Below are 17,486 nucleotides of genomic sequence, written 5' to 3' on the forward strand. Positions count from 1 at the left end.
CCAACAAACATACTTCTCTTAGTTCTAAGTTCTAACTTGGTTCTTTTAAGATCTGGAACTCTATAATATGTTAAGCACCCCCACACTTTTAGATATGCTAAATTAGGCTTTCTTCCTGTCCATAATTCATATGGACATTTGTTATTAACTCTAGAAACAATTCTGTTATGTAAATGGCAGGCTGTTAGGAGTGCTTCCCCCCACAGGTTTAAGGGTGCATTAGCTTTTAACAACATGCAGTTTATCATTTCTGTAAGTGTTCTATTTTTCCTTTCAGTCAGGCCATTTTGTTGAGGGGTATAGGGAGCAAAACATTGATGTATTATTTCAAATTCTTCACAGAAAGAATTAAACTCATTTTTAAAGTATTCAACACCCCTATCACTTCTAAGGATTTTAATTTTCTTTTCTAGTTGATTTTCAACTTCGGTCTTAAACATATCAAAGGCTTCTTCCTTAGTTCTCATAAGGTGGACATAGGTGTACCTAGAAAAGTCATCTATAAATGTTATGAAGTATCTCTTACCTCCTCTAGCTAATATATCATTGAGTTCACAGATGTCAAAATGGATTAGTTCTAGAAGTTGAGAATTTCTCTCAACACTAGGGAAATGTTTCTTAGTCATTTTAGATTTTACACATATCTCACATTTTTCAATTAATTCATTAATGTAAGCAATTATATCAAGTTTACTTATGTTCTTTATGGATTTAAAATTCAAGTGTGCTAATCTATCATGCCATAAAGAGAATGAATCAACAATATAAGCAAAAATTTTTCCTTTATTAATACTTAATTTGAACATACCATTACAACCATATCCTTTTCCAACAAACATCCCATTCTTGGATAGGATTAGTTTGTCGGATTCAAAGACAATTTTGAATCCCCTCTTATAAACAAGATTTACAGAGACAAATTTCTTTCTAATGTCAGGAACATGGAGAACATTCAAGAGAGTCAGTGTCTTTCCGGATGTGAAGTTAAACTCTACGCTGCCTCTTCTAGCAACTTTGGCACATGTTTGGTTTCCCATCTGTACCTCATGGCCATCAGTCACTTCTTCATATGTCTTGAACAATGACTTGTCCTTGCAAACATGGATTGTGGCGCCTGAATCAAACCACTATCAAGAAGACGATTCTGCCATGTTGACTGCAGTAATCATGGCCACTAGATTGTCTTTTACCATGTTTGTAGACTTGGTTCCGTCTTTCTGATGTCGGTAGATTCGGGCATATCCCCCTTCTTTCCACAAACATAGCAGGATCATTTCTTATTGTTGTTCTTCTTGAAGTTCCCATCCTTCTTCTTTACTTGTAATGCAGGGTTAGTCTTTTCGATCCGTTTTCCACAAAATTGACCTTAGAATTTAGAATACTAGCCAGGGTCTTATCCCTACTGTTTCTAATCCGAGACTCTTCTTCAATACAAAGGTGTTGCTAAATTTGCTCTAATGTAAGTTCTTCAACCTTGTGTAGAAACTTCTTCCTGTAATCCTTCCAAGAGGGTGGAAGTTTGGCAATGATTGCTCCCACTTGGAAAGATTCAGGAATGATGATGTCAAGGGATCGAATTTTGTTGACTATCACCTGTAGTTCATGAACTTGCTCCAGTATGGGTTTATGGTCGTTTATGGTGAAGTCAAAGTATTCTGCAATAAGATACTTATTTGTACCTGCTTTTTGCACCTTGTATTTGAATTCCAGGGCCTTCCAGATTTCTTTTGGAGATGTAAGTTCCTTGTAGAAGTTGTAGAGTCGGTTTGATAAGGCATTCAGTATGTGTCCTTGGCACAGAAGTGAGTCATCTTCTCGTTTTGCTCTTTCCTTCTTTAGTTTTTCTGAGTCTTTGTCAGTGGGTTCAGGAAGTGATTGCAGATTTGGGTCCAACAGATAGTATAGTTTTAGTGTAGTCATAAAGAAGATCATCTTGTCTTGCCATCGGCTAAAGTTTGCTCCATCGAACTAATCTAGTTGAACAAGATCTTGGTTCATCATTTTGATCGAAGTAATGCTTGCTTCCGCCTCCATTGCAGAATAATGTTCTAAAATTGTTGGAAAATGGGGTCACTGTAACTTTGGAGGAGAAGCTTTGAGACGTGTCTGAAGGCACTGTCTTTAGAACGTTATTTGCCCTAGCAGACTGGACTGAGAGAGAGAGAAAGAGAAAGTGAATTTCGAAAATTGTGTGTTTTTAAAGTCTGATTCATGCTCCTTAAATAGTTTATGAAGATGTATGAAGAAAAGGTAGGTGCTGGTTCAGAGAAGGCACCTTGAACAGTCATAATTTCAAACATTGTGACTACGAAGTGCGAGCAAAGTGCGCATCTAAAGCGCCTCATTGCGCCGCACACACGCGTGTGCACAGTATCAAACCCCCATACTCTCCTCTACTATCTCTTAGGAGTGTAAATCAGCTCCTGTTAAAATACTGAAAACAAAGCTTATAATTTTCCAATGTGAGACAAGTTCAAAACTGGATTTTGTAAGAGAAAAGCTAATTTTTCAATCAAGTGTGCAGGTGCAATTTCTCATGTAATTGACCAATCAAACCCATTGGATTTAATCTCTTATAAGATTAAAATCCAACAGAATATATATGACAAAAGAATGTACTAAAAAATGTTTTCTATGTGCAACAATAACCAGCACCTTGTGGTTAGTAGATCCAGAATAATAGGTCATAAACTAATATGTTCAACTTATCACTGTTGATCAAATGGTCAAACCATTCAAACCATCATCTGATCCCATTTTTGGGTTTGGTTTTCTTAAAATTCAAAAATTCACTAAAACTATTGATTTGGTCAAAACCAATCGACCTGAGCAGTTGAATCGTTGACCCATTTGACCTGGTCATCAGGTACAAGATATAACTCATAATATATTGAAAACTTTTGGAGGTCATATGTTTGCATTTAGTTCCAATTGGGGTGATGTTTTTCTTTATTTTGGATAACTTTTCAATATCTACATGATTCAAGGTGGCAGAGGTATCTTGTCCCACTTTTTTTTGCCAAAAAAAAACCTTTTAATCACAAATCCCAATTTTTAGCAATTTTTGTAAATAAAAATTTAAAAACTAAAATACAAATATGAATTAAACTTGTGGCATGTTTCAACCTTCAGATCGGCTTTTAAAACACTGTTTAATTTGGAACAAGAATCAACCACGTTAAACAAATAGTACATCTAAAAAGAGGTACAAGAGATGTTCTCAATATGAAGGAACAAATGTTGGGTGTGTTTGGACAGAAGAGATTTAGATCAAGCTTCAATTCAAACCATCTAACCCATTTAAATGAAATTAAAATAGATTGAATTCAACTATTCAACCCAAACCAGCCTTGAGCCAACCCACTTTCACAAAAAACATGGCATAGAAGTTAAAACCAACCTATTTTAATTAATTTATCAAGTTATAACCTAATGGTAAAAGTGATTCTCTTTCATTTAGATGCTTTGAGGTTCAAGTCATATTGCAAGCATTAATTTTTTACATTAATAGAGATGTTTTCAACCCATGTCTGGGTCAGCTAACCTTGCCAACAGTTCGGCAAACCAGTCGATGCAGATCGATCAACTCCATAACCATAGTAGTCTATCCGGTTGGATCAGTATGGCCATATGTTGAACCAGTTGGTTTGACCAGTTAACTCAACTAGTTGTCCTTACCAATGGGTTAACAAGCCAGCCTGTTTGGACCAATCACCTTCACCACCGTCTTAATGCCTTGCCTAGTTGGACGGAACCAATGATGATCACATGTTGAACCAATTGGTTAGACGACCCATTAATATTGTCAACTGGGGCTAAACAAATAGTTCAATTCTACACATAACAGAATGAAACTAATCTCGAACCAACCCTACCCAATCATTAATCAGATTGGGTCTGGCTAAAATTCTTGGAAACAACTCCCACCCAGACCAATTATAGGGTCTAGGGGTTTATATATCCAACCCAAATCAATTGGGAGAACTGGCTTTGATTAGCCTTGGTAAAAAAGCTCACTTAACCATTGAGATACTTAAGTGAATTGGTGATTTTTCTTCAATTTAATATTTGAATATTTGGATAAATAATGTAAATCAATAAAGGTAATGTTTGCCTAGTTTAAATTATAATGGTAAGTTTTGAATTATATATTATGATGTTTTACATATTTAAATTGCTCAATTAAGTAACATAGATAAAGTTCTAACAAATTTCCATTCAATTATTTTAGTGAGTACTGAGTAATATTGATAATTCTAAATGTCACTGTCATATTAACAACTCCTAATGTTATATTAATACAATTTAATAATTAATATATACTATCATATTAAACTCAAAAATATATATACTATATAGTATTCATCTATTATAAGTATAATTTGACATTTTGGTGGTAACAAATTTAGACATTCTATTATACTATCATAAAAAATAATTATGTAAATCATCATTATTAAAAATCAAGATTAAATATTTTATGATTATGATTTATAATCAATCATATATAATGATAGTTTGATATTTGGATTTTGATGTAATTTGAACTTAGTGTATTTGTTTGAATAATGGATTATTTATTAATTATGTTGTTTTATTTTTGGTTGGTTGTGAATTATATTCTATTTTCATTGAAATTGCATCTAAGTATATTGTGGAATATGCGTGAAGTGGGAGCATGGATTAGTAATAATTATGTGATATTATTTAGGTTGTTTATAGATTATGTTTTATTTTCTTTGAGATTTAATGAAATGTAGAATGTTTATGATAGTTTGTTATCCAATGTCAAAGCTTTGGAAGGAAAAAAATAGCATATTATTATTTTTTTTTTAAGAATAGGTTCCACGGGTAGATCCATGAACAAACCTTGGAATCACCAAGGCCACAACCAACCTTGGAACTGATCTTGACAAGGTAGGTCCTAGTTCCGAAAACCTAGACAGGGGGGGTTCCAAGTTCTTTCCTTGGAACCAATTAACTGCCTTATAAACCATCCATTGAACCATTGACTCAATTGGCTTGTCACAAGTTAGATATTTGAATATCTTTTTTTTTCTTTTTTTTTGTTTTTTGCATTTGATGTCATTTTCATCATTAGCAAAAATAATCCTTTTTATTGCACATAATTTTATTTAATATGATGATTATATAATATCGGAGACATGTCTATTTTTATAAAATTTCTATATTCTTTGTATTTTATATTATTTTATATTTATAATATTTAATTATAACATCACAAGTTACCTCTTATGACTTGAAAATTTGAATCATTGACCCACCACTTAAATAGGAAAGTGGTTTGTTTCAATGTTGAAGGGGTACCCATAACCAAATCTAAACCAACCCATTTTACTCCACCCAACAGATCATTCAACCCCTTTTCCAACCAAAAAAGTGAATTGGTGGGTGCGGGAGGGTTCATTGGTGCCTCACCTAGAGCCAATTAATGGATATGAAACCTTTTATTTTGGCTTCAAATGAAACATTAAATTTTTGCTTCTATAGTTTTTGTTAAAAGAATGCCCAAATTTATTTAAACCAAGACTCACATAGTAAAAAATTGCGGGAATCAGTTACGAATCCTGATATGCTACCTACAAGATAAATCGGGATATGCTCTTCACACTGACCTCACAACACATCTCACTGTGTATTGGGAACATTTCCCTATGAATAACAACATACAAGTAGACCTGTTCATGGGCCAGGTAGCTTGACAGGTTAGCCCGGCCCAGCCCGTTATAAGTCGAGCTTGGTCATAATTTTAGGCCTGTGGGCTTGGGCTCAGGCCTAAAGCACCGGGCCTGACTTTTCCGAGTTAGGCTCGGACTTTCTCAAAAAAGCCCAACTCAAGCCCAAGCCCGACTTCATACTATATATTAAATAATAAAAATATATTTTATATAATAAAATATATATACAACATTTTTTCTTTACTCTTCTTTTTTTCTTCAAGTAATAGTGAGATGTTTATTATTTTTGAGTTTTGAAGGTTTTTAATTTAAATGAAACACTTTTTATTGAATAAAAAAGAAAAAAAAATCTGTTTTCAAATTTCTGGTTGGGCCTGAGCTTTGGGCTTTATATGAGGGCCAGGATTGGACTCAAGACCTAGGCCTAGTGGTCGGACCGGGCTCGGACTCAGGCCCAAGCCTGATTGTATTCTATTGATACATAAACAAAGCCCGACCCGAACCCGGCCCGACCCATGAACACGTTTACATTCAAGTACAGGAAATATTCCCAATATGACTGAGACGTGATGTGAGGAATACAGTGAAGAGCATATCTGAATTCCTACAAGACACTACCCACACCCTACACACCACTTCACCAGACACTACAACCACATGTCATCAGCCACACCTTGATCAAAAGTATTAAGCAAGGCCACAAGTCAATATTTTTTTTGTAGAAAAAGGAAAACTCATCTCAAGACTCAAAATTGATACAAAGTTTCCGAAAGAAAGCAAGTTGAAGATAACATCGATACCAGAACAACACCACTCAATACCTAGTGTCAAAATGTGCAAGATGTTGACGCAACAATTGTCCAAACAATAGAATTTGGATCCTAACCCCCACTTATGCTACAGTACCCCCCCCCCCCCCCCTTATTATATAAGTTCCACTACAATAAATTTAACTCTCAATCATCCTCATGTTATAGACTTTGGCGTGACAACCCTTTCCACTACAACAAATTCAACTCTCTCAATCATCCTCATGTTATAGACTTTGGCGTGACAACCCTTAGCTTGTAAGCTTGAACGACCCTAAGTCCTCCTTACTTTGTCTTTGCATAGCCTTCCTTTTCACTTTAATACATGGCTTTTTGTCTGCCATCTTCCTAAAAGTGTCTGTAAGGTTCACTAGTGCATTCCACCAGCAACAACAAGTTCCCTGAAAAGCTCATTGGTGTCGGATCTATCTACTATTTAACACGTAAAACACAATATCCATGGAAACAAGGGACAAGGGCAAACAAGTGATTTCTCCACCCTCCTCCCCACATGCAATCCAAAACATTGCAAAGTGTTTCATCTTAACTATTGATAATTTTGCATTTTGGTGCCTTAAGGGCATCATTTCAGGGGTATTTTCGGCCTTAGAATAGTCAAAGTATGTCATTTTCCCAATTAAATTAATTGTTGACTTCTGAGGGTCTCTGTGCAAATTCTGGGGAAAACTAAGAAATTTTCATTGCTGAAATGCAGATTTTGGGAAGCTGGTGTGAAGTCCAGCTAAGAGAGATGGTGTTTTTGTGAAAAACTGAAAGCAGGAGGGCGCTTCCTATCTACTAAACCTAGTTTGGTGCCCCTCCTATTGTATTAACATGTTCCCCATGCCTTAGCAAACCCTAGAGCGCCTTTTAATCCATTCTTTTCACTCTTAACAAACCCTAGCCGCCCTTAACTACTAAATCCTCACCTTCTATCCCTTTTAATCTCCACCATCCATTCTAGGGCACTCTCTTTTTAGCATTCTAACCCTAGGAGCCACTTAACTTCTAATCTTCACCATTCAGTCTTTAGCCACTAAATCTCAACCTTACATAATATTGGGTGCTTTCTCCTTTTATTCTCAACCTTAGGATTACCCTAGAACCATCCTAACCCTTCATTCTAAACCCTAGGGCACCCATAATTTTTCTAAAACCCAGCTGCCACCCCTCTTTCTCTCTATTCTCAGTTTTGTCCATCATTCTCTATAAAAAGGACCCTAGGAGCCCTATAGAAGGGGTTGGTCAATTCACCTAGTTAACAAGGCTAAGGTTTCTTGAGGAGTTTAAGGGTTGTGGAAGGGGAGGGCGCCCAGTTCTTGTCAGGAGGGGTTCCTGCAAACTATTCAACCAATCTGCAACTACCGCCACTGGATCTGATCAACCATTCTTTATTTTCTCTTTTGTTATTTTTATTTCTATAATCTTTTAGATTTAATTCTTATTTGTTTCTATGTTATGCATATCTGAATTCATTTGATTCAAGGCTAAGGTGTCTCGAGGGGTTCGAGGGTTGTAGAAATGACGAACGTCTGGTTCTTGTCAAGAGGGGTTTCTACAAGTTGTCTGACCGATCTGCAACTACTGCCACCAGATTTGGATTCTATATCATTTTTTTATTTATTTCTTTTATTTCCTTTATTGATTCCCATACTTTATTAAATTCTGATTTTTATTTATTGTCTTTTTAAATTCGAAACATTTAACTTCAGCAATAATAGATTTTATTTTCGTATTTTCTACCATTCCCGATTGCATTCTCTTGCCCGGATCTAAGTATATATTAATTTTTCACTTGCTTCCTTGTAGATACGACTCATTCTCACCCATTTACTACGTTAGTAGTTGTTTGAGAAACGATAAAAATTATAATTGTTTAAAATGGTGTTCCAGAGCATTTAACGATGTACTTCCGGACACACCAACTATCACATGGGCGGTGAACAACCACTACCTTCCTTTTGATCCAATTTATTTTTTGGTAAGGAGACTATACTATTAAAACAAAGGAGATTACAACGAAGGTGGTGAATCCACCCAATTTGCTAGCCAAAGGGGAATCACTATAGTATAGACACCTGTTTTCGATAGCCCTTTTTCTGTAAGATTGTGAGCTAGCAAATTGCTCTCCCACCTAGAGAAAGCAAAGAAACAGTCCAAGTCTTTACATTCGTCCAAAATATCTTTACAAATAATAAAAAAAAAGCATAAAAAGCTGAGGATTCTTAGAAACCAAAGCTTGCCCTAGAGTTTTGTTGTCGCTTTCAACCACAAAAGGGGCCCTACTAACGGCCTTTGCTAACCTAACACCTTGGAGACAAGCATAAGCTTCTGCTTTGAGTGATGAAGCAACTATCAAAGGGCCAAAGTTAATGGCTCCACAGAATCCAAAATGGTTTCTGGCAACCACTCCAAAACCTGCTTTGCCCTCACTTATAAATTTGTCATCCACATTGAATTTCAAAGCATTTGGCTTTGGGGGTTTCCATAAAAAAACTAACATTTCTTCTTTAGGCACTTGCGAAGTACCTAACCATTATTGAGAGATAGAAGAGATATATACGGGTTAGGCACTTTATTATCAAAAACAAATTTATTTCTTTTTTTCCAAATTGTCCACAACAATAAGGCCGAGTAGTTTAGGAGCTCTTCTTTCCTATCCTTCGACTAACTGCAGTTACCTATCCAACCTAAGAACCAACTATTAAATTCATTTGGAACCATATCTGAATTATACCCAAACAAAGAACCAAAGCAAATTATCTTAGCAAGGTCACATTTGAAAAGAGCATGCATTATTGATTCCGGCTCCTTTGCATAGATTGGACAGGTTATGGATTGAGTCAGCTTCCTTTTGGCTAAATTAGTTTTGACAGATATTGCATTCCACAAACATCTCTAGATGAAATGTTTAATCTTCATATCTATTTCTAATTTCCATAGCTCCTTCCAATTTGCTCTGTTTTGAAAGTCGACTCTAGGAGATGCTTGTTCCGTAGATGGGGATTCTGACCTTTCCCTAATTGCTAGAAAATATATTGATTTTACAGTAAAAGTCCTAGATGAGCTTCCCTTCTAGATTAATCTGTCCCCCCAGTTACTAGAGGCTAGGGGGATTTTTTTTATTTGGTTTCCATTTCTTTTGTGAAGCTTTCCCTTAAAGTGACAAGGTTCCAACTTCTTCTCTCCTAGTCTATTAGATCTTTGACCCAGATAGGGCCATTGTTTCCAGGGTTTGGGCCCCATTAGTCTGAAGTCTGGCAAGCCCTTTATCCAAGGGTCACCCCATATTTTAACCTTTTCTCCTGAGTTGACTTCCCAAAAGCCCCTTTTTTTAGAATTTTCTTCCCAACTAGTAGACTTTGCCATCCCCAAGAACCTCTGTGTTGTAAATTGTCATCTAAGAAATTTTTTCCTTTTAAGTATCTAGCTTGTATCACTTTACACCACAAATTTTGCTCTTTTGTGCAAAGTCTCTATGCATGTTTTGCCAGGAGGGCCTTGTTGAAACAATGTGGATCTTTAAAACCCAATCCACCATCATTTTTGTTCTTGCTTATAATACCCCAATTGGCCCAATTGATTTTCTTCTTTTCTTGGAAACCCCACCAAAATTTCCTTTGGGCTTTTTCCATATCATGACAAATGGATTTTGGAATCAGAAAGCAAGACATTGTGTAGTTTGGTATGGCTACAACAACAGATTTTAGAAGAACTTCTTTTCTTCCATTCGATAGGAGCGGTTCATGCCATTTGAAAGTTTTGGACTAAATCCTCCTTATCAATTGGTTGAATATTTCTTTCTTTGATCTTCTAACTGCTGCGAATAAACCTAAATATATTCCAGGGTGGTCAACCTTTTTAATTTTTAGTTTTCTAGCCATAATCTTTTGAAGTCTTGGGTGTAAATTTTTACCAAAAAATACCTTAGATTTTGAGAAATTTACTTGTTGACCAAAAGACTTTTCATATAATTTGATTGCCTCCACTAGATTTTGACTTTCAAATGGGGTTGTCCTCGTGAAGAAGTAGTTGTCATTTGCAAAAAAAAAAAAAGGTGGGAGATTACTAGACATTCCCTATTTAGTTTCACTCCTGAAATTCTTTTCTGCAAAACAAGGTGATAAAGGTATGATGAGAGAGCTTCAGACACAAAGAGGAATAAATAAGGAGATAAAGGGTCTCCTTGTCTGATTCCCCTTTCTGGATGAAAGGTTCTACTCGGAGCACCATTTATCAAAATTTGGTACGACATTGTTGATATGCATTCCATGATCCATTCTACCCATTTGTTTCCAAAACCTAGCTTTTTAAGAACCTTTTCTAAGAAACTCAATTCCACTCTATCATAGGCCTTGCTCATATCTAATTTGAGCGCCATCCAAGCTTTCTTACCCCTAGATTTCCTCATGAAATCAACTATTTCATGAGCTATGAGTATATTATCATGGATTTGTCTACCTAGGACAAAAGCGCTCTGGTTTTCACTAATTATTTTGTGCAACAGAGGTTTAATCCTATTTACTAAGATTTTGGCTATGACCCTATAATTGGTGTTGCAAAGACTGATGGGTCTGAAGTGGCTTGCCTCCGTTGGGTGCTTAACCTTGGGAATCAAAGCAATGAAAGTCTTGTTCATGTCTTTATTTAAATGGGTAGAGCTGAAAAAGTTTGAAATAGCTTTGCATATGTTAGGCCCTACAATTTTTCAGTATTTTTGGAAAAAATGTTCTGAAATCCATCTGGGCCAGGAGCTTTAAGAGGTGCCATCTGGAATAGAGCTTCTTTGTTTTCTTCCTCCTCTATATCCTTCTCTGTCCACCTACTCTCTTCTTCAGATATTTTCCTACTCATACTTTCCGGTATCTCATCCAGATAGTGGACAATTGATGATTTGAAGATGCTCTCAAAGTGTTGGTTTAGAACTTCTTCTATTTGATCTTCCCCTTCAATCCAGACCCCTGGTTCCTTTTCGAGACTTAGAATTCTATTTCTGCTTATTCTTTAAAGAGTTTGGGCGTAGAAATATTTTGTATTTTTGTCTCCATGCTACAGCCAAGTCACTCGAAACTTTTGAGCCCACATTTGTTCCTCTCTAGATAATCAAATTTCCAATTCAGATTCTAATCCTTTGATCCTTGTCTCACTTTTTTTGCTCCTTAGATTCAGCTCAGCTTCTAAGGCCAACCTATTCCATTATTTAAGGTTTTGCTACAGACTATATAAGTTACTATTGAAATTATCTTGTGGTAACCCAGGAGATTGTTACCCCCAGCTTTTTTGGACAGTTTCTTTAAAGTTCTCATGGGTTAACCACATTTGTTCTATGCTGAAGGGTCTTTTCTTTTAACTCATTATATCTTCCGTGTTCACCAGGATTGGATAATGGTGTAACCCAGTGAGACCAAAACTTTAACATGGGCTCCTTTGAATTTCTCTCCAAATTTGGTTACTTACTGCTCTATCTAGTTTTGCTTCTACTTTTTCGTTGCCTTCTCTTTATTTGACCAAGTGAATTTAATTCCACAGCTTATGATTTCAAATAAACCACAATTGCTCAGGAAATTCTTGTTTAGGGTTAGGGTGGCATGATTGCAAGGATTCCCTCCTTCCTAATCCTCTCTATTAAAAAGCATATTAAGGTCACCAGGAAGCTCCATTTTTTCAGGAACCTTCTTCTTCTGTGTCTCTTTGGTTCCCCATAAATAAAGGTACATGACCAGTTGATTCCTTTATCTCCATAGATTTCAGCATGAATGAAGTTGTTACCATCAAAGAGGATCTTTTTTATGGTTTCCTTTCAAGCCCTCTGCATTAGTTTCCCAACAATTCCAATCCTTCAGGGAACTAAGCTTTTTCCTACAATTTAGTAGAGACTGTTTGGTTTTCATAAGGAAAATAATATCCGATTTAATTTTATTGGTGGTCTCCTTTAAAGCTTGAATTGTTAGTGGAGACCCAATTCCATGACAATTACAGCTTGGGATTCTCATTTGTTCCCTAGGGCCTGTTCCGGGACAGCACCCCCAACCCACTTATTTTTTAATTGACATCTACTAGTCAAGATACTTTTTTTAGGAGGATCACATTTAACTCTTCCATTTCTACTGATCCCTCACCCAGTTTTTGACTCCTTGTAAGATTAGAAGTCAGCCAATGTTGCTCCCACCCTATTATTGTTTCCTTGTTTCTCTTTTCTTTTGCAAGTCCATAAGAATTGCCTTGAATTTTTTTCTTTTTCCCTAATGTTTTCCTTTTTCTTTTTTTTCTAGTACCCCCATTCCTACTTAGTTAAGAATTTTCTCTCATTCTTTACTTTTTTCCATTTTGTGGGTTTTAATTTTCTATTTTTCTTATTATTTACTACACAATAATCATACAGTTTATTGCAAACACAGGAAACATGCCAAACTGCATCATTATAAGGAGGTAATTGAAATAAGCTTTGAGATAAACTTACCTCTTCTTCCTGGCTTGTTAAGTTGTTTCCATTTGTTTTTCCCATGCTCCCTTGCTCAGGTTCATCTTCCAGTTCCATTCCTTCAGATTGGCTTTCCGACTGTTGTTCTTCTTCCATGTCCGCTGGTTCATCATCAATCCTGTCTCACCCAATTTTGAGTAAGCTCTGCATGCTGATATGTTCCCGAGTTAGAGTAAATTCCGGTAAAGGGCTCATCGTTTGTCGGGTCAGGTACTGATCTTCCTTGCTTCGGTTCAGGCTTCTGGGCTGGGTAAATTTTTCCCGTTTCTCTTTCAATCCATATTCTATATTATCCATCGGGCTTTGGATTGGATTTCTCTGATTACTATACCCGAGGCCTTTAGTTTTTTCTTTACCACTAGTTGGAAGGCCATGTCACATTGTTCGCTGGCATATTTAATATTTTTTCCTTTTTTGATTCGGTGGGCTTCCCTTGCCAAAATATTTTCCATGTCAGCCTGATTTGAATTTGGATTTGACTTTATTGAAGTCTATCATCGTCTGCCGTACTCTCTTCTCCAGCACGTCTTCTCCGGTTGTCTTTCCCCACTGGTGAGAGCGTCACATGGAAGGTGAGGCTCTAGTTCGTTTTGGCTCCGAGCCTTTCCTGGAATAATTTTCTTCTTACAGGTAAGTTGATCGATTAGGGGTTCGATCTTTCTGTTACCCTTTCTAGCAAAGCATTTTGATTTTAAGGGCGAAGTTTCTTCGCTTCACTTTCTTCTGCGTCTGTTGGGGGTGCATGCCCACTGACTGGGGCTCTTCCTGCTCTATCTTCGCTCTTCTCCCTGTTAATTACTTTGAACTCATCATATTCAGGACTTACTCTTAGCCAATTGCATAATAGTTGTTGCCTACCTGCCTGTTGATGGATTGATCGGCCAGTCTACCTATTATTTGCTCCATGAATTGTTCCTCCGATACCTTGGTACACTTGTTATCTCTATGTCCTATTACTCCACATCTGCTGCAAAATATCGGTAGTATCTCATATTGGAATGAATACCACTATTCTGTGCCTTCTTCATCTTGATCCTAGTTCCCCACCACTATGGGTTTTCTGATGTCTATGGCAACCCTTATCTTGAAAACTTTCTCCCATTGTGGATTTTCTTCATCAGAGTCTGACTCCCAATTTTCTTTCGGAATCGGTTGGCCTGCAACACTCATCATTTTTGCCCCCCAAGACCAGAATCACTTCTCCATTGGGGCATCGACAATCCTTATGAAGATTCTTAACTCTGAAAATGCCAAGGATCTTGGAATGGCATTGGGTTCCCACTTCTATAGAATTAGTGGATACCCTTGGATCCGCCATGGTTCCTGCGATAAAAATAGTTCCATATCTGCTTTCTTCTTGAAGACGATCCACAGTAGTTCGTCCTTCAGCCACTATACTTCATATTTACAGTTTGGCTAGAAATTTTTGACTTTTTGAAGGACACCAAAGGCATTCATTTGTTTATCCGCTATTACTTTCCCATATATCGCTCTTTTCCATCGTTCCTCTAGCTTCCTTTGCTTTTCTCTGATTTTTCCGTCATCTGAAAGTTCTTCTTGATTCGACTCTATTTTCTTTGATGTACGTCTTTTCCTTTGTGAAGCTCACTTTCTTGAGATATTTCTTTGAAGCTCCGCCTTCGGTCTCGTGAAGAGTCTAAGGTTGCGCTCCAAAAAGCACTCACGGTGAATTGCACTCACTAGTTTTTCACAGCAAATCGCACTCAACTAGGGAACTTTGGCTACTTCTCTAATGTAATCGCACTCACTGCAGCTAGAGATTACTCCTTTTATCCAATTTATGAGGCCATTAAGGCCCTGATTGATTTCACTTCTAAAAATTACGACCACACATTAATTGGTTATTAAATGCTTTTATGTGTTTGGTAAAAAAATAGGAAAAAAGTACTTTTTGTTAAAAGAAGCACTTAAATTGGCTTTTTTTCCAGCACTTCTTGGAGAAGTGTTTCTTCTAATGGAATGGGATGAATCAATCCATAGTATTTTTTAATGCCCAAAATACCCTAAAACGAGAGTTTTACCTCCCTCTCCTCATTCAAACATAGTGAACTAGGTAGCGGTGCACCCAGTTACAGGTCCACCAATGTTGACTAGCGATGAGGAAAAATGATGACAGACTTGTTGTTTTGCCATTCTCTCACATTTTGTGAAATTTTTCTTCATATTAAGCCATTTTTCTTAGGGTTTTTTAAACCTAAAACTCCCCTATTTGATGTGTTTGCAAATCTACAATTTAGAAGAGTTATATAGTGACAATCTCACCATCCAACCGCTAGTGACAAGGAGATTAGTTCGCCCAACACCTCCCCTCCATGTTTGGTGTTGTTTTTTTTTTTTTTTTGGTTTTTTTGTTTGATTCGAAAATATTTTGGTTTCATATGAGAAATCCAATTTTTTTCTTAAAAATCATGCAAAAAAACTGTTGAATTTGGATGAATATTTGGTGGTGTTAAACATTGCATTTTGATGTTTGAATTTTTGTCATGTTTTATTTTTTTCTTTTGATTAATTTTTCATTAAATGTTTAATATTTGTAATGTTTTATATATGTTGTTGTGATTAATATTAGTTAAATGTTTAAATTTTTCAAAATTGTGATTGCATTTTCTCATGAATTTTTATATGAATATTTGTTAATTTCATTTGTTGGTAAATATTGTTTTGTAATAATAAATTCACTTTGCATTATTTTATGAATTTTTGTTGGTTATGATTTTAATATTTTTTTGAATGACCCAAATTTTCATTTTCCTTTGTATAATCTGAATTTAATCATCCTATTTTATTTTTTAGGTATTTTTTTATTTTCTTGAATAATCTGAATTTCTAACTATTTCATTATTATTATTATTATTATTATTATTATTATTATTATTATTATTATTATTATTATTATTATTATTATTACTATTATTATTATTATTGTTATTATTATTATTATTATTACTATTGTTATTATGCATAATAAACTTTATTATTATTATTGTTATTATTATTATTATTATTATTATTATTATTATTATTATTATTATTATTACTATTGTTATTATGCATAATAAACTTTATATGTATAATAAATTTTATCCTTGATTTATGTATAGTTAATATTGTTATGTTTTATTTTTTTGAATAATACAAATATTCACTTATTGCATTATTATTAGTTTGTACAATAAATTTTATCATAATTGTATGTTTTTTTGAATAATCTGAATATTAATATGTATAATAAATTGTATCCTATTTTATTTTTTTTTAAATTCTCATTGTTATTGGTTATCTTTTTTATGTTTTTTTTAATAATCTGAATCTTCATTTGTTGATTTATATGTATAGTTAATATTATCCTTTTTTTGAATAATCTGAATATTAATACGTATAAAAAATTATATCCTACTTTATATTTTTTAATTCCCATTGGTATTGGTTATCTTTTTTATGTTTTTTTCTTGAATAATCTGAATCTCCATTTGTTGATTTATATGTATAGTTAATATTATCCTATTTTTTTGAATAATTTGAATATTAATATGTATAATAAATTGTATCTTACTTTATTTTTTTTAAATTCTCATTGATATTCCTTATCTTTTTTGTTTTTTGAATAATCTGAATTTTCATGTATAGACTTATTATTTATAACTTGTAGGTTATGGCTAGTAGTCAAGGGAAAAAATGGGGGCAGCTCCTAGAAGGGCTGTCAATTGGACGGTTTTGGTCCAATCCGATCCAGTCCATCATTGATCCATTTCCAAATTGATTGGACCAAATCCGATCCAAATCACACTGGATCCAATCCAGTCCAATTGAAATACAAATGGATCGGATTTGACCCAATCCAGTCCAAACTAAACTTTAAAATTTACATGAAAGCCCAAAAAATATACTAAAATTTCCACAAATATATAAAATCCGTATCTCAAGTTTCAGCCCTTATTGATTTATCTATCCATATTGTTTTCTCGTCCCTACTAATTGTCCTATATCGACAAACCGAACTAATGAAACTGAGCAATCTCCACTGCAAGGAAAGGAACAAATCAGCAAGCCTTTTTTATTTCAGAATTATGTTCATGTGTGGAGAAACCAATATGGCCATCTGTAGTTGGCACCATATGAACCCCTGTTTGAAGGATACATCTTTCGTCTTAACTAACGGGGAATTATGTTGTAGACATAATTAACATCATCTACTAATATCCATGTGCCTAAAGAACCTACAACATTCTAACATATAAAATCAATTACCAAGATCTTGCCCAAAGATCAATTAGAAAATTTGAGTGTTTGACAATAGAAATATATAGCCACAAGAAGCTAGAAGTGTGATCTGTATGGCTTGATAGGCCTAGCTCCTGGTAATATTGAAGCGCATAAAGAACAAGCAAACTATGAACTTCATATGTTTGACAACAAATCACCTACATGTTGAATTCATGACCAAAACATCCAATCTTCCACTCTCTTCAACAGCAA

The sequence above is a fragment of the Nelumbo nucifera genome, chromosome 1 (genome assembly GCF_055504915.1).
Source record: "Nelumbo nucifera cultivar China Antique chromosome 1, China Antique-T2T, whole genome shotgun sequence".
Classification (NCBI taxonomy): Eukaryota; Viridiplantae; Streptophyta; class Magnoliopsida; order Proteales; family Nelumbonaceae; genus Nelumbo; species Nelumbo nucifera.